Source organism: Dasypus novemcinctus, chromosome 22 (genome assembly GCF_030445035.2).
Source record: "Dasypus novemcinctus isolate mDasNov1 chromosome 22, mDasNov1.1.hap2, whole genome shotgun sequence".
NCBI lineage: Eukaryota > Metazoa > Chordata > Mammalia > Cingulata > Dasypodidae > Dasypus > Dasypus novemcinctus.
Window position 1 is genome coordinate 61843997 of NC_080694.1, and position 18622 is coordinate 61862618.

Here is an 18622-nt window from a genome sequence, read left to right on the forward strand (position 1 = left end):
AAAAAACTAGGAATAGAAGGAAATTTCCTCAATAAGATAAAAAGCCCACAGTTAACATCAAACTTAGTGATGAAAGACTGAAACCACTCCCTCTAAGATCAGGGACAGAACAAGAATGCCCATTGTCACCACTATTATTCAGCATTGTTCTGGAAGTTCTGACCACAGCAATTAGGCAGGAAAAAGGAAATAAAGGGCATCCAAACTGGAAAGAAAAAGTAAAACTGTTTCTATAGGAAATGACAGAAAATCCACAACAAATGTCCTAGAGCTAATAAATGAATTCAGCGAAGTAAAGGGGTAGAAGATCAACACCTAAAAATCAGTAATGTTTATATATATTAGTAATGAACAATTGGTAGATGAAATCAAGAGAAAACGTTCCTTAAAAAAGCATCTAAGGAAATCAAATATCTAGGAATAAATCTTACCAAGGCTGTAAAGGATGCCAAGCTGGCAACTGATGACACAACCTCAGAGAGAATAAAATTATCTATTTCTATAAAAGGGAAAAGCAGGCACATGTAGTCACCTTCTTAGTGCATGCAGCAGGTAGTCTCATAATCTGAAGGTCCTGAGTTCAAGTCTCAGAAAGGACAGGCTCTTTTATGCTTTTGGATTCATTTGTCTACCATATAAGGGGAAAAGGGTATGTAACAATGACTGAAAAATGGAACACACAGTAAAAGCAGCAGACAAATCCTGTCAGCTAAGTACTTGACAACTGGCCCCAATACTTTCTGGCATAGTGAAGTCACGTAGTGTTATTGTTTCCTGGGGTTCCCAAGGACCCCCCTTCCCCAAGAGTAAAATGGCTGGTGATTTGAATTTCCCCAGAAACTAAAAGCTACATTATATCCTTGGTATTCCTCATCATATGATGGAGGAATTGGGAAATTTCTCTTCCAACTCTGTGCTCTGAGTGTTGCCTAGCCTGCAGCTGTGGAATAGAGAAATGGTATAGTCATTCATTCGGTCATCCATCAAATAGTTCTTGAGCACCTATCTTGGGTCAGGGACTGGTCTAAGTGCAGAAAATTCAAAAGTGAATAAATGGAGCTACATCCTAGTTGGGAGGGGGGTTGTAACAGAGCATACGAAAATAAGAAAAACCATATGCGAGGTGCCATTCATGGATGCTTTTACTATACTTCGCCCAGAGCAAAAGTCTCTCAGACACCAAGAATACTGTGGCTGATGCTCTTGGAGGCCCTGGGAATAGTGTGGTCCTTCAACAACCCCATATTTGGCTAGGCAAGTGATGCGTGGTCTGAGGAAATAGGATGAGAAGTGTCTCACATTTTGGCTCTTCTGTGGTATCTAGTGACCGTCCTCTGTGTGGCGTGGTTTTCTAACTACTTACAGAAGACCTTCCTTCTGTTGCCAGCCTCCTGACTCAGACACCCCCTACTCTTGCCCCAAATATAGCAGTGTGTCTACTTCCCTGCACTAAGGTCCAAAATCAAATGTCACTTCCCTACAGAAGCGTTCCTTGACTATAATAACTGTTTTTTATGTTTGCTGACATTTTAAATCCTCAACCCTCTTTCTTCACTTTTGCCATAGCCCAGTTCACTCATAGGGCAGGTTTTCAATGTTGGTTGGGGCAAACTGAGAAGACCAGAGGCTGCCGCCCTGACCCAGTGCCTTGCTCAGGAAGCAGGAGTGTCACTCTGAAAGAAATGGCGCCTCCAGCTCCAGAACAGTGGATCAGCGGTTTTGCCCAGCAGAGAGACAGGCCGTAGGAACAGAGAGCTTCAGTGTTCTTTCCAAGTGAACTTACTTAATTTGGAACAGAATGATGGGAAGGTCCAGCCTAAGCATTTTCCTGAAAACAATGGAAATTTAGTGGTAAGTGTTTAAGTAGATGTTGGGAGCTCCATGAGCAAAATAAGACAAGTTGTAGAGCAGATAGAACAGCTACCTGTTCAGGTGCAAAATCCCAGAAGAATGGAACGGTATATGATGAAGGGGAATTAGTGAGAAAAGGCTCGCTAAACTGCGTTTTCTTACTAAATGTGTGCTGCTCCCTCTTCCTTGTTAACCCCTCACCCACCTCCAGTCAAAAGGAAATGCTAGAAATTAAAAAACAACAAACACTGTAACAAAGTGAAGAATGCCTTTCATGGTCTTATAGTAAATTGGACATGCTGAGGAAAGAATCAGAGAACTTGAATTTAGGTCAATGGTAGTTGCCCAAACAGAAACACAAAGAGAAAAAAGAATGAAGAAAGAGAAAAACAAAACAAGCAAACAAAAACAGAACATCATACAACTGAGGGACAATTTAAGAAGGTGTAACATACATGTAAGTGGAATACCAGAAAGAGAGAACAGAGAAGAAAATGGAAGAAATAATTAAATCATGCAGCAAATATAGAGTTCCTATATATACCTCCATTATTAACACCTTGCACATTTGTTACAATTGATGAAAGAATATTAATATAATTGTATTATTAACTATAGTCATCCATGGTTTACATTCGAGTTTCCTCTTTGTGCTGTTCAATCCTATGTTTTTTTTAAAATTTTCTATTCTAATAACATGCATACAACCTAAAATGTCCCCTTTAACCACATTCAAATATATAATTCGGTGCTGTTAATTATGTTTACAATGTTGTGCTTCCATCACCACCATCCATTACCAAAATTTTTCTTTCATCCCAAATAGAGACTCTATACAATTTAGGCATTAACTCCCCATTCCTTACCCCCACCTGGGCCCAAAAAGTTTCTCCTTTAATATACCCATGAAAGAACACAGTGCAGAAGAGAGCTTTCCCCCACATGCCACCCAAATATTGTAGCAAGAATAGCATCACCCTAACTCTCAATACTGGGGGTTAACTGTGAGGATCTGAACTGTTAACCTTTTGAGAAACTGGCATCTAGGGGAGAGATGAATAATAAAAAACAATGTACTTTCCAATACAGGAGTTCGTAAAGAAAATGGGAGGAGAGAAAGAGAGGGCATGAATTAGCTAGAGAAGTCAGAAAGGAGTTTCTGAGGCAAAGGCATTTAAGTTGTGGCCTGAAAAATCAGAAGGAGTTGTTAGCTGCCACCATTGGAGCAAGAGTACAAGATTTTGGAGGCTGACAGATGGAGCTTCTGTGGACAGCCAGAAGAGGAGTCAATGAAGGAGCCCGGTTACCAGCTCTACAGCAAAGCCAAAGATGAGAGTTTTCATTTTTTCAGCCATTGAGACTGTGCATCAAAGTCCTAAACAGAGTCTTGGGGGCCAATAGGAAAATAACAAAGATCTAACACTCATAGCTTCAGAGTCTCAGAAGAGAAAATAGAAAGCCATGGGGGAAAAATTGGAAGAATTAATGTCTCAAACCCCCCCAAATTTGGCAAAAGCCATAAACCCAATTCTAGAAGTTCAGCAAAATCTCAAACAGGATAAACCCTGAGAAATCCACACTCCGGCACTTCAAATCAAACCAATGAAAGCAAAAGGAAAAGAAAAGTCTTGAAGGGCACCAGAGGAAAATGAAAGGTAATATACGACTTGAATATTGTGAATTTCTCATCAGAAAACATAGTGGCCAAAAAGAAATGGAATAACATTTTTTAGGTGCTGGAAGAACTGTCAACTCAGAATTCTATGTACAGCAAAAATACCCAACAGGCAAAGGGTGAAATAAATACACTCATAATTGTAGAATGGCAATTCACCAAAGAGACATGACGGTCCTAAATTTGTATGTCTCTGGCCACAGAGCTTCAGAACACATGAAGTAAAACCTGATAAACCTGAAAAGAGAAATAGAAAAATCCACAATTATAGTTGGAGACATCAATGCTCCTCTCTCAATAATTGATAGACAAGGCAGAAAGCATCTTGAAGAACTGAGCACCACCATCCACCAATGGATCTACCTGACTTCATAGAGCAAAACCACAATGTATGTAGAAACAAGGGCCAGGGAGTTGAAGGAAACAAATGCAAGGTCATATCAGAACTAGGAATCAGGAAGAATCAGAGTACAGAAGAGTGACATTATGAAGCTGACATTTAGGAACAACTACTTGGCTGTAGCCTCCTGGAAGATTGAAAGGGTACAACTGTGAGTGGAGCGCTCACTTTCCACGTTTGTCCTGCCATCTTCTGATGTCTGGGACAGACAGATTCCCTATGAATCACATGACCTTACAGCAATGCTTGACACAGAGCACTTTCCCAATGAATACAGATTGAATAAATGAAAAGATATGATAAATGCAAAAGAGCTGTGCAGAAATAATGTTCAGTAATGAGCAAGTCATTGTACATGGTTGTTTGAGGGCGGAGAAGGAGTCAAAGATGACCTGGAAGTCTAAACCCGGATACCAGGGACAGAGGAAGTTGGGAATTGGGGTCTGATGAATGGATGAATGAATCTGTGAGTCTGCAGATATTTGGTGTGTGAATGAGTGGACTGGTGTGGGGAAGATCAGGCAGAGAGAACACAAGCTGCAGCAAAGGATGAGCTCACGTTTTGGAACATAAAAAATCTGCTTTCTGATTCAGTGGGTCTCTTAGCAGCTTTGGGACCTTAGGAACCATATTTAATCTAACTGAAGCTCCATTACATTTTGTTGCCAAAATTCTGTTGGCCTAAATGAAATATTCAGAATAAATCTTAGTAGAATAATGGCACATAACTCTGAACAAAAGCCATGGAGGCTATTATCATAAATTTACTTTAGGTATTTTGTAGGGTAATGTCTTCAGTCATATAGAGGCAAGTGATCATATAGAGTCAGAAAGAGAAATTTGGACTGGAGACAAGTTTAGAGACATTCATTCATTCATTCATTCCATCAGCTATGAGTAACTCAGGGGAAGCAGACATGGCTCAACTGATAGAGCGTCTACCTACCATATGGGAGGTCCAGGGTTCAAACCCAGGGCCAGCTGGCCCGCATGCATGCACTCCTGCACACCAAGTATGCCCTGCCATGTAGGGGTGTCCCCCGCATAGGGGAGACCCATGCACAAGAAGTGTGCCAGGCACTGAGCTGCCCCACACGAAAAAAGTACATCCCACCCGGAGTGGCGCTGCACACATGGAGAGATGACTCAAGAAGACACAGAAGGACACCCAGTGAATGGACACGAAGAGCAGACAGTGGGGGAGAGAAATAAATAATAAAATAAATCTTTAGAAATAAAGATAAACTGAGCACCTCTCACATTTCATTTCAACAAAGGAGACCATGGAAGATGAAAGAGCAACTGAGATATTGAGGAAAGGAAAGCAAAACCATTGGAACACAAGAGTGAAAAGACCAGAGGCACAATTGTTCTTTCATGGGTGAATATGGAAAAATGTGGACTCCAAGGTGCTGGGTGTGGAATTCTTCAACCAGGACTTTGGCTTACATGGAGCTCTCTTAAAGAAGCACTGATAGTGTTCTTAGAAATCTGGAACTTGATAAATTTCTTGGAGACTAACATTATTTATTTCTACTGCAATGTAAATGGCAGGCTTGGAATTGTCTTCTTAGAACAACAGGGAGCCTATCCATTTTGTAATCTGAAAGTCCCCAGTTTGAATCTGAGTAGTCACATTTCTCATTTTCATAGGCTGCCTAACAATAGGTTTGTCTAGCACATGAAAGAGAAAGGAAATTGTCGGATACACAGAAAAGTACAATATACAACAAAAGCAGCAAAAGCTGTTAGATAAGAATTTGAAGACTGGCTCAGTACTCATGAGTATGGTGAGAATACTCAGTTTTCTTGTTTTCTTGGGATTCCAAGGAGTTTCAGTAAAATGGGTGGTAAAGTAATTTGGATTTCCCCACAGAATATAAGCTATATTGTAACTTTAGTCTTCTTTACCACCTGATGAAAGAGCTAGGGAAGATTTTTCTTAACACTCAATGCTCTGAGGGTTGCCCAATCTGCAGCTGTGGGATGGAAGATGTGTAAAATAATTCTTCATGTATTCATCCACCAACTATTTCTTGAGCACACATCTGTGTCAGGGACTTGTTCTAGGGGAAGGAAATTCAAGAGTGAATAAAACACAAATTCCTGTCTTTGTGGAGCTACATTCCAGATGAAGGGGGAAGTGAAACTGACAACAAGTTAATTTAAAAAATACAGAATTTGCGAAGTGATGATTGATGTCTGCTGTGCAGGCATAAAAGTCAGTTGGAGGATAAGGAATGTGGAGGTGGCACATTCACTTTTCAGAGGAAGAGTCAGGGAAGTTTCACTTTGATGATGCCAGGTAATCTCTCCTTCTTTCATGCTAATTGCTTGGATCTTTTGTCCCAAGATTTTCTAACACTGTCATCACAATAATTTTCACCTATTAAGGTACTAAGAATCATGAGAGATGTTTGCACTGAGGTTGGTTGACTTAGTTGGCTAAAGGGGAGGTGCTTGAAGCCTGGAGTAATAAATCCTTCATATTTTTCTTTGACTGGAAGATGGGATTGTAGGATTTTCTGAGTGGTTTATCAATACCTGGAGCAGGGCCAGAGCGATGGGAATTGCCCAGTATCAGCTGGCACTGAGATTGTATCATATATGCCCACTTGAGGCTGGTGAATGAATTTAGAGCTTGAGGTTAGACCCATCAAATTTCTCTTCCTGGAAAGAACTGGCTTCCCACTAAGCTTCCTCGTGGTCCCTGTAAGGAAAGAGCCACGATGGGCTTGAAAAATTAAATGCTTTCTGGCAAAATCTATGAAAGGCCATAATCTGAGCATAGAGCAGTGTCTCAGGACAGAGATGGATCGCCAGGAGGCCGAGATGGTTAAGCAGTGCATCAGATCAGAATGGAACATCTGTGGTGGAAAGAAACAGTGGTTAGTTTGATTTCACACCCACTTTGGATCTATTGGGTATGGTCTGTCCCCTGTAGGGTCATACAGAGCCACTCTAGGGTTCAGGGTACATTCAGAGAAATGAGACTAATTACCATTGGTTTTAGTCCATGATTATACAACCCTCAGACTGTGAAGATAGCATGTGAATCCCACAACTCATTAGGAACATTTGTGACACAAGACACACTCTTTCTGCACTGCTCTCAATCTTCACACATTCGTTCAGATTTTTAATGTTAAGTACTTAGTACTAGACAACAAGCACCGAGACCACTGGCAAGGTTTAAAAAATGACCAAGAGGGATGAAAAGTAACTTTTGCACAGTGAAGTTTTCGTGGATGGGGCTTCCATCAAGTATTTTGGTACGCGGAGGTAGGATCAGCTAGAAGGAGGAATCAATACAACATCGGTGAGAAAACACAATTTTGTGGTGCTTTCTCTCACATGTAGCTATAGAACCTCAACCCAATGCCTCACAGACATTCTTTACCCCAGGAGAGAAAACAAGAGGCCGTGGAAGCAGGCAGGTTTGGATCTGGAATTGGTCCCTGGACTGGCTCTTTCCGCTCAGCTGTATTTTAAGGAATACCATCACAATGTTGTGGCCATGTGGGGTAATGTAGTTAAAACCTTTTCTAGTGGCAATGCACTTCTCGGATGAACCATAGAAACATGTGCAGTTAAGTCATACCATCAAATCCCAGATCCCTCAAGAGCAAACATAAAACAGGGCCCCCTACTTTTCATCTGGCCAAGATTACCAGGGAAACATGAATTGACTCCATCATTCCGTTGCAGGTTTTTATCATGGCAGTCTTAACAGGTTTAATTGACACACAAAACTAGCTAGCTCGCACGGGGGTTAAATGCACGACCTTGGGGTGATTAGCACCATGCTCCAATCAGCCGAGCCACCAGTCTGGCCCAGTGAATTGCCACTTCCCTGTGACCAGATACTAAAAGTTGAGTAGTATTCCAATTAAAGAATAAAATTTTCTTTCAGATTCCCCTCTGAACTTGGAAGGAGTTACAATGCCCGAAATAGCAATTAAAATACAATTAGGGAGCAGATGTGGCTTGAGCAGTTGAGCGCCTGCCTCCCACTTGGGAGGTACCAGCTTCAGTTCCCAGTGCCCTCTCAAGAAAAATCAGACAATGAGCAGGGAACCAGCACAAACAATGAACCAAAAAAATCAACTACCAAACAGACGAGGGAGCCATCCTGGGATGCGGGGCGCGGGGAATAAAATTTTGCAGAAGGAAAGTTAAAGTATCACCTGTTTAGCGATGGTTTTCGTGACCACCTTAAGTACAACACAACCCACCACCCACTCTCCTTTCTGCTTTGCTTGCGTCCCTAGCACCAGGTGTCCCTCAGAGACGCTGAGGCAAGACGAAATTGCCATCGCTTTCTCTCAACTTGCTGTCAAGGCATTCGCCCGCCCAGGCTCCTGGACTCGTGGCTTCTAGCAAAACTACCATCAGATTCTCCACCTATTTTCCCCGAAGGGAGTGTTTGACTTCCTTCTTCCTCCACACACACTTTTACCAACTTTGGGAAACAGCCCCCTATATCTCTATTTGAATAAAGACACTTTAGATAAGTATATTCTGTTGCAGTCTTTGTGTAAGCATTTCATTTCTTCTTTTTGTGTTAGAAAAGTTACAGGTTTACAGAAAAATCATGCCGAAAATACGGGATTCTCATATACCATCTTATTACTAACACCTTGCTTTGATGTGGTACATTTGTTACAATTGATGAGAACACGTTTTTATAATTGTAGTATTAACTATAGTCCATGGTTTAACTTAGGGTTCACTCTTTCTATTCTACAGTTCTATGATTTTTTAAAACATTTTTTTGTTTTTGTAACATATATACAACCTAAAATTTCCCCCTTTAGCTTAATCTATAATTCACAATTTAATCTATAATTCAGTGCTGGTAATTACAGTCACAATGTTATGCTACCATTGGCACCATCCATTACCAAAGCTTTTCCATCCATCCAAATAGAAACTGACATTTTAAGCCTCAACTTCCCATTTCCTAACCCCACCCCTACCACCCCAAGGAAGCTAGATTCTAGACTCTGACACTTTGAGGTTGCTTATTCTAATAATTTCATGTCATTAAGGTAATACAATATTTGTCCTTTTATGTCTGGCTTATTTCATGCAATATGGTGTATTCGAGGTTCATCCATGGAGTGGCACATATCAGAACTCCGTTGTGTGTATATACCACGTTTTGTTTATCCAGTCGTTGGATGATGGACAGAGGCCTCAAATAGCCAAAGCCATCTTGAAAAAGAACAAAGTTGGAAGACTCACACTGCTCAATCTTTAAAATGTATTACAAAGCCACAGTAAGCAAAGCAGCATGATGCCAGCACAAGACCAGTGGAATCGAACTGAGAGTTCAGAAATCAACCCTCACAATTATGGCCAAATGATTTTTAATAAGGGGACAAAGACCACTCAATGGGGGAAGAATAGTCTCTTCAACAAATGGTGCTGGAATAACTGCATCTTCATTTTCAAAAGAAAGAAATTGGACCCCTACCTCGCCCCATATTTTAAAAATCAACTGAAAATAGATCAAAGACATTAATATAAAAGCCAGAACTACAAAACTCTGAGAAGAAAACATTAGGGAATATCTTTAAGACATTGTGTCAGGCAATGGTTTCTTGACTTTACACCCAAAGCACAAGCAATACAAGAAAAAAAAATAGATAAATGGATCTCCTCAAAATAAAACAACAACAAACCTTTGTTCCTCAAAGGACTTTATCATAAAAGTAAAACAACAACCTATATGGTGGAGAAAATATTTGGAAATCACATAATCCGAAAATATTTAATATCCAGAATATATAAAGAAACCCTTTAACTCAAGAACAAAAAGACAAAGATCCTATTTTAAAATGGGCAAAAAACTTGTATAGTCATTTCTCTAAAGAAGAAATACAAATGGCCAAAAAACTACATGAAGTGGAGCAGGCAAAAATGCTGAACATCATTAGCCATTAGGGAAATGCAAATCAAAACCACAATGAAATACCATTTTGCACCCACTAAAATGTTTATTATTTTTAAAAATGGAAATTAAAAGTGCTGGAGAAGATGTGGAGAAAGAGGACACTCATTTATTGTCGGTGGGAATATAAAATGGTATGGCTGCTATGGAAGATAGTATGGCAGTTTCTCAGAAAGCTAAGTATAGAATTACCATATGACCCAGTAATCCCAATTCTAGGTATATACTCCAAAGTACTGAAAGCAGGGATTCAAACAGATATTTGCGTACTGATTGTTTTAGTTTCCTGGGCTTAAAGCAAATGCCATGAAATGGATTGGGTTTAAACAATGAGAATTTATTAGCTTACAGTTTTGAGGTTGAGAAAACGTCCAAATCAAGGCATCATCAAGGTGATGCTTTCTTCCCAAAGACTAGCTGCCAGTGATCCTTGGCTTCTCTGTGACACGGCAATGGACACGGGACCCCTCCTGGCCTCTCCCTTCTTTTCTGGGTTCTGACTTTCAGTGTCTGGCTGCCCCCCCACACACCCCGTGGATATCTGTCTGTATCTGAATTTCATTCTGCTTCTGAAGGACTCCGGTGATAGAATTAAGACCCATAGGATTGAGTTGAGCCGCTCCTGAACTGAAGTAACCCCATCAAATTGTCCTTCTTATAAAGGGTTCACACTCACAGGAATGGGTTAAATTGCAATATTATCCTGTCCTCAAAGAAACTGCATAAAGTTCTGTATTAGTCACCCCTCGTGTAGTGGCACTAGCTCAGCTGGTCAGAGCAGCGATCACAACTCTGAAGGTGGCCTTTGATCTCAGGGAGCTCTTGCAGGTTCCCGAGGTGCAGTCAGGTCTGTCCCCTTCCCATCCTTCTCTTTTCCGTTTCCCACTTATCTTTCTGACACACTTGATTTCTCTCAGCATTATTCTATGTTGACCATATTACAAAGAGATTTTCATTGATGAAGCATGCTTTTCTATTTCATTTCCTTATTTGAACCCAAGATATGTTATAAATTAGAAAGCCTCTTTTTAAATTTCTGACTGACATGGGAAGTCTTTCTTCTTCTTAGGGAGTGTCCCTCACAACCTGGGACAATGCAGGAGGGCCCTGAAGCTGCGGCAAGCACCTGCAATTCCTTGAAGTCCAGTAGCTAATGCCTGTGCCATTCGCCATGTTGAGAACGCCCTTCTACTCTTCCCCAACCACATTTCCTACTTGGACAAAGGAATTCCTGTGAAATTTCAGGCCCTGCCTCAAGCTTCTCATTCTCTGCACAGTCATCCATGATCTAAAGCCAGTCTGTACTTGAGGTGCCTAATTATCTGCATATCATGTATTCATTTGGCAACTATCAATTAAGCTAAATTCCTACTTGGTAATAGATATTCACAGAGGAGGTGACTCTGTCTCTACCTTAAACGATACTCCTGCTTGGGTGGAAAACACACTTGGAATCCACTACAACTCTGAGAGATAACTGAGCTAATGTCTCCCACTGGCCTGGAGATGTGAAGGTCTACATAGTAATGAGAAGGATCAAGGGAGTGTGGAGATAAGTAGGCCAAGAGACATGATGGGTGTGAAGTAGTGATGGAAGAAATGACCAAAGGGTCATTCTCTTTTGGTTAGGAGATTCTTGAGGTCTGTGGTTATTCTGAGGATGGAAAATGGAGATGATAGACTATCTCTGGGCATGGTACCTGCTGCTACCTGGACAGCAGCTAGAAAAAGGGTCTGATAAATATTAGCTGCTGGTGTTCTAGTTTCTGACCTCATTCACTGTGCCTGTTGCTAGATGTGTTAAGAGAGATTAAAATTCGCAAGGTTTCTGTTTCTCTAAAGCTCTGACTCCCCTCCAAGGTCATCCATTACTCCCAGGATCCTACAGGAGGAGGGAAGTACTGCGTGTAGCCTCAGGAACTGGGTGTTGTCTGGGAAACCCAGGAGGCCTCTGCTGTAGACAAGCATATCGATGTGGTCCAAGATGAAATAGGGGTAAGAAGCTCAGATCTTTAAATGGGATGGTTGAATGAGAGCCGAAGGCCTGTGGTCGCGGAAAAAAAGTACTTATGTCAAATTTTTTGATGCCACATCCACAATTGTAGAGGAGTGCAGACAAGAGTTCTGGCATAATGAATTTATAAGAAAGGAAAATGTGGTCGTTCTTTTAGGACCAAGGGAAGACTTTCTCCATTATTGCTGACTCAGCATCCCAGTAGATACTCAGGACAGGGAAGTCCTGACATCAGCGTCTGCGTTCTCTACCTTTCCTTAAAATTCTTCTTTAGTCCAACTGAGGCTAAACTCTTATTTTCTTTTTTTTTTTAATTATTATTTTTTTAATTACATTAAAAAAAAAAATGAGGTCCCATTCAACCCCACCGCCCCCGCCCCCCACTCCCCCTACAGCAACACTCTTTCCCATCATCATGACACATCCATTGCACCTGGTAAGTTCACTTAGTCCCGACAGCCTGTTAAAATTCTCTCCCACTCTGAGCTACAGGCTTGTGCCTCTGAGCAGCGAAGGGCACTGGGTCTTCGGGGAGCGGGAGGTCGGCTCGGGCGGCCCGCCAGCACCCTGGCCCACGGAGGGCGTGAGGCCCCGGGCTGGGAGCAGCTGCCGCTCCGCGTCCCCGGGCAGCCACGCCTGCGCGAGCAGGTGATCGTCAGGACTCGAGCTGAGACGCGAGAGGCCGAGCCGCCGGGAGGGCTGCGGCGGGAGCCCGGGCAGCTCCGGGGGGCTTCCTTGGGATGAGCTCCCTTTCCTGCCGCGAAACCGAGGAACTGGAAAACTGGAGGAGGGCGTGTCGTTTTTCCGTGGCTTTCCTCGGACATCCCTTCTCCTCGCTGTCCTGATTCTGAGGTCTTCTGCTGAGCAAGTCTGGGACACTCGGCTCGCAAATCCGTGGCGGCTGGAGTTTGCGGCTGGAGGTTCCCGGCAGGTCTGGGGACCCCCAGGAAAATGGGTGGAATGTGACAAATCCAGCGCTGGGTAATCGTGGGGAATTAGCTCAAGTGGTAGAGCGCTCGCTTAGCATGCGAGAGGTAGCGGGATCGATGCCCGCATTCTCCAGGCGCTCTTCTTTTCCCTTCTTGGTTTTGTACGTTCTGTTCTTTCGTTAACAATCTCGGAGTTTCTCACCTGGGAAAAGGTCTAAGGACCTCTGGCCCTCTTTTGCCCTTCTCTACTGTTTCCCACAGAGACCCTCGCGCCTGCCGGTCCTTTCCACCCCTGCCCAGGCCGGCCGTCCTGGCGATCAGGCTTTGGCTCTGATTTTCCTTCCTCACGCTCAGCCTCTCTGTGACCATCGCAGCTAAGTGAGAGCCACGCGATGCCTCACCTCGCGCCCATCTTCCCAGTGTCTCCTCCAGAAGGCATGGTAGTCAGTCTTTGCTTTTCTCTCCCCTGGAATGTGAGCTTACGCAGTGCCGAGAGCCCGCCTGTGCAGCCGGTGCTCCTGTCACTTCCACCCGCGTGTCTAGAGGGAGGCAGGACGCACGGCTGCTGCCTGAGCGGACAGTGTGAATAGTGCGGGGGACTGGGGGCGCAAGATCAATCCAGAATTCAAAAAATTATCCTGCCGCAGCTTCCGAAATCCTAACCATAGTATCAACTAAGTCATTTTTTTTTCTTTGTGATTTCACCCTCTTGCACTTTTTTTTTCTTTTCACATTTGACGGGTAATTGACCATTTCTTTCCTTTTTTTTCCCCAAAGGACCAACCAGATTTTGCTGTTTTCTAGTTAATTAATTCCTGGTATTCCTTTTTACTATTCTTCCCCTTCCATGTTTTCTTTAAGATTTCGCCTCCTTTTCCTTTTTCTGGCTTTTATATTGAATGCCCAGATTATTTATTTTAATGTTTTGTAACTATAAAAAGTATTTAAGGGTGGAATTTTAAATTAGAGAACATTTTCTGCAGAATTCACATTTTCGTTATCTGAATGAACAAATACAAGAAATGTCAGTATACGTAAAAGCAACATATCTTGCTGTGATGGAAGGCAAATGCAAAAAAATTTATTTGGCTTTGTTTTTGGAGAGGTTTGGGCTTACAGAAAAGCTCCAGCTGTGGCAGGGGAGGATCACTGGGGCAGGGTGGCAGTGGCGGGGGCATGTGTGGGGAAGGGTGCACCTGGGGCACACCTCTGTGAATGGGTTCATGTGGTCATGGGGTGTTATCTGAGTGGGTGGAGACCCACACAATAACCAACAACATATTAAATTCCCATCCTGGCGAGCCCTCCTGCATTCTCTAATAGAGCGGCAAGAATCTCTAGAACTTATGGGCAGTTCCTAGAAAAAGAGAACAGACCAATATGCCAAGCCCTTGATATTAATGCCTGTACTTATGAACCTTATTCTTATAAAATTGAAACTTAGTCTAGTAATAGATACCTCCCAAAACCTCCTTGTTACTCAAATGTGGCCTATCGCTAAGGCAAACTCCACATGTAAGCTCACTGCTCCCCCCAACGCCCTTCCCTGTGTGGGAAATGACTCTCAGGGATAGGCATCCCTGGAACTGAGGGACTGACCAAAAGGGAGAAATATTAAATCAAATGAGTTTTGATGGCTAAGAGATTTCAAAGTGAATTGGGAGGGCATTCCAGTGGTTACATGTTTGCACAACTCAGGAGGATCTCACCGACTGACAGAGTAAACAGTGTCTCAGGCAGGGGTGCTCCGGAGGTGTCCAGAGACATCTGGACAGGGCAGACAACTCCAGGAAATTGCTACCCCATTGGTGGGCCTTACCTTGGAATATGTGATAACCTATCTCCCCAGTGTATCAGAGTTAGGCTCATTTATAATTTCCTACACATGATTCTTCTCCCCCTTTTATTCGAACCTGTAATCAGCACTGTAGCCATTAAATTTATGTCCCAGAGATGTAAATCTTCAGCCTGTTCAGATGCTGGTTGAGCCCTGACTCTCAGCAGAGTTGTGGCCAACACCTACTCTCCAATTTATCATACTTGCCCAGGACAAGTAACAAAAGAATAATGATGGACAAAGCCCATCCCCCCAAACAGAGACCATCTACAACCGCAAGCAGGACAGTTCCGTCCATCTGCCCCATGGTACCTAAGTCCCCTCAATCAGAAGTAGAGTGGGCATCGCCATCCCCAAATCCTCAAGACTGGGGAATGAACACACATGACAGGGAAATGCAACTATGGGCCAAAGTAAACTGTTATTCTAGAATTTGAAGAATTTGTAACACTGATATAAAGACAGAGGTCACCAGAGGTTCTGAGGGGAGGGAGAGGGAAGAATACATGTAACATGCACCGTTTTTGGAACTTTGGAATTGTTCTGCATGATATTGCCATGACGGATACAGGCCATTACACATTTTGTCAAAACCTATGAAATTGTGTGGTATAAGGTGTAAGCCATAATGTAAACTACAGATCATGGTTAGTAGTAATGCTTCAATTGTAAGATATGTACCAACGAATGAAAGATGTTAATCAGGGAAACTGTGAGAGGGGGAGTGGTGGGGTATATAAAAATGACTTATATTTTCAGTGTAACTTTTATGTACTCTAAAAATTATTTAAAAATAAAGAAATTTTTTCCAAAAAATTTATATATATACAATTTTAAAATAAAGCAGCTCTGTCAATGGTCTCCATGCTTCTCTGTTTTTTCAAACAAAACAAAAACCAAAACTGAATCATTATCTTCTTTACGCTCAATCTGCGTGGAATTCTCTAGACTCCCCAGAGACAAGGTAGCTGGATGTCGGGGCCAAGAAATTCAATATGCTCAGGACTCTTGCAGCCTTGTTAAAGGAGATTTTCAACCTTAGTGTGTCTTCCAATCCTGGTGGCATTACTAAATTTACCTGCCCCTGGCAGACGGTGCAGGCGAGGTTTAGGTTGGGAAGGCAGCTAGCAAAGGGAAAGGTGGGTGGAATCTCAAGGACTCCACCGAGTGCTCACAGGTTCTGGGGTAAAGGCACTGCGGTGACAGAAACCTCAAAACCAAGTTTTCCTTCCCCAGGAACGACTGCTCAAGCCCTTGGTAAGGAAACTCAAACAGCGCCTGCTGGGGCTGGGGCTTTAAAGAAGGGGGCAGGAGGAAACGGGGCGCCCTGTCCTGCAGCCCCTGAGCTGCAGCCGGAAGGAGCCCAGCTCTGCCAGGTGCCTGCAGGGCCAAGAAGCCCCTGTCCCCCCACGCCGGCCCTGGCTCCAGCAATCACGCCTGCTCGCCCGCCCAGCTCCCACCCCTGGTCAGAGGACGTCCTGCCCCCAGTCCTCCAGCTCAGCCAACAACTCTCTCCTCTGAGCCTTCTGCAGAGCTCACTCCTCGTCCCCGGGGAGTCTGGGGTGAGTGGGTGGATCTGCGGACGCTGGAGCGCACGGTGGAAATGCGACGCCCGCGTGCACGGGTCAGACACGGGATCCTCCCAGGACCTGCGGCAGCCGAGGAGGGGGCGTGCGCCCCCCAGGCGGCAGGGGAAGCCACGCTGCTGGCCTCGGGGAGCTGAAGGCTCTGCGTGGAGGAGGGGGCAGGGAGAGGGTGGGCGCGGGGCCAGCGCTGTGGCTGGAGGGGAGGGGGGAGCAGGGGCGAAGCCAAGCTGCCCAGGCGCTGCGCGGCCCCCCCTGCTTCCAGGTAGACTGGGAGCGCAGCCCTTCAGGCTGATCCTTACTTTCTTTCTAACATGTACTTTGTTTGACAACCTTTTTAAAAAACACTAAAAAACTCACATTCCGTTTCATACTTAAAGGGCGGCACGTGTAATTGGAATTTGAAATGCCCATCTTGAGTTACATGTGAATGAACAGTTTCCCCCACACCCGCGGTTATTCCGCTGATACCTGACCGGCCACGCTGGGGGTGGCGGAGAGAACCGAGAGCCTGGAAGGCGACCCCAGAGCCGCCTCCCCGAGGGCCGAGGGCCACGGGCGGCTGAAACTCTGAAGGACTTTTAAACTGAGGACGAGCAGAACGTTCTGGGAACCTGCGCGCAGGAGCCCGACAGTTCCCGGTGTGGCCGCGCCAGACGAGACGCGCTGTCGTGTCACCCACGAACACGGGAGCTCCCAGCTGGGGCGGAGACGAGACGCTCCCGCCGCGACCCTCCCCAGGCTCTCCTTTCCCTTTCCCGCCTCGTCACAAAGCGGTTGATTGTCCCCGCGCACCTGTCCCAGGCGGTCTCTGAGATCCTGGGCAATGACTGAGATTCTAGTGGCACCTTGGTGGCGTTAAAGGTGAAAGGTCCCTCCAATTCGAATTCCGCGTGGGTGAAATGTGTGAGAAGCCCAAGCTCGCCGAGGGGAATTAGCTCAGGTGGTAGAGCGCTCGCTTAGCATGCGAGAGGCAGAGGGATCGATGCCCGCATTCTCCACTTTAACCAACTTTTGACATGGCCCAAGCTGGCGTTTGGTCATTAGTCCCACCCCTGCGTGTTACCGTGTGACACAGACTCAAGGGGCACAGGCCAAGTGTACCCTCGTGTCATGTCATGACAGTCCAAATGTAAATCCTTCTAAAGACCTGGAAAATCAGTAAAGGAAATAAGCAATTCTCCAAAAGCCAGAGCCCGAGGTGCTCTTTTCCTTTAGTTTTAGAAGCTTAATTAAATATGAAAATAATGTTAGATTTTTAATTCACCTTAATTTTATTCAGTATACTAGGTTACATTTTTAAATAAAATTAATAAATGGAGAAAGATGAGGGGCAGTAAATTCTATTCCTTTTATAAAATTATATATACATACATTTGTAATATTACATACTAATGTATAAAGAATAAATTAAATTAGATAATTTCATTTGAAAACTTAAAATCCAAAACATATATAAAGAAAAGAGTACTTTTTGAGGCATCTGTTAGAAAAATAATTAAAGTATAACATCAGACTCCATCCCAGCTGCAAATAAGGGCATGTAACTCAGAGTACTCTTATTCTTTTCTCACTGAAGGAAGTTGTGATTATCGTTTGCAGTTTTGAGCAAACGAGTAAGTTCGTGAGACAGAAAACAAACCATTCGCTCTGACACTCACACTCGAACTCAGGGCCTTGAGATCATCAGACAGACACCCTGCCCACTGCGTTAAGAAGGAGCTGCAAAACAGTACCTGGCTAGATCATAAACCAGATGTATAGCATATTTGCCGAGTATTTGGGTTTCCAGTCTTCTTGACCCAGGATCGCTGGTTCTGGAAAATATTTCCAAGTAAGACCAGGTGGATTTCTCCTTAGCACTGCGCTCCGCAGAGCGTCGCCCCCGGAAGTCCCGGGTACTCACCGAGCCATTGGGCCTGACCTCTGGCTGCTAATTCCCTCACTCTCCACTGCTCTGGACCTTCCTCCCCTCAGACCTAGCGATGCATGTTTTGCCTTCCACGGGCGCCTCTGTCGGAAGAGAAGGCGCTCACTAAATGCTAGCTGACTGAATGAGAGAATGGCTCCCAAACATGTCCGCAGTCTGCAGTTACCACCAATTTAAATCTGCGTTTCCACCAATGTCGCTTCAGATTTTGCCCCTCAAAATACCCTAAATTGATGACACCAAGATTTTTTCACCTCCATGCATCAAAAACTCCATTAAAAGACTTTATTCATATCAGTTCATTTAGTCCAATTTATTTTTTGCCATAAACCTGTATATCATTATCCCCATTTTACTGATGAAGCTGAGCCTCAGTGGAATTAAATCCACTGATTGCACGTGGCAAAGCTGACTATTCTGATTGCAGAAACTATACTCCTTTCTCCA

The 18622-nt window shown here is 43.9% G+C and overlaps 2 non-coding genes across 2 annotated transcripts; both read left to right on the forward strand.

Annotated features, from left to right (window-relative positions):
- Positions 1-12885: 12885 nt before the first annotated feature.
- TRNAA-AGC (transfer RNA alanine (anticodon AGC)) lies at positions 12886-12958 on the forward strand. Its single transcript has one exon. It is a non-coding gene; the product is annotated as a tRNA-Ala (tRNA).
- Positions 12959-17173: 4215 nt separating this feature from the next.
- TRNAA-AGC (transfer RNA alanine (anticodon AGC)) lies at positions 17174-17246 on the forward strand. The gene has a single exon. It is a non-coding gene; the product is annotated as a tRNA-Ala (tRNA).
- The last annotated feature ends 1376 nt before the right edge of the window (positions 17247-18622 follow it).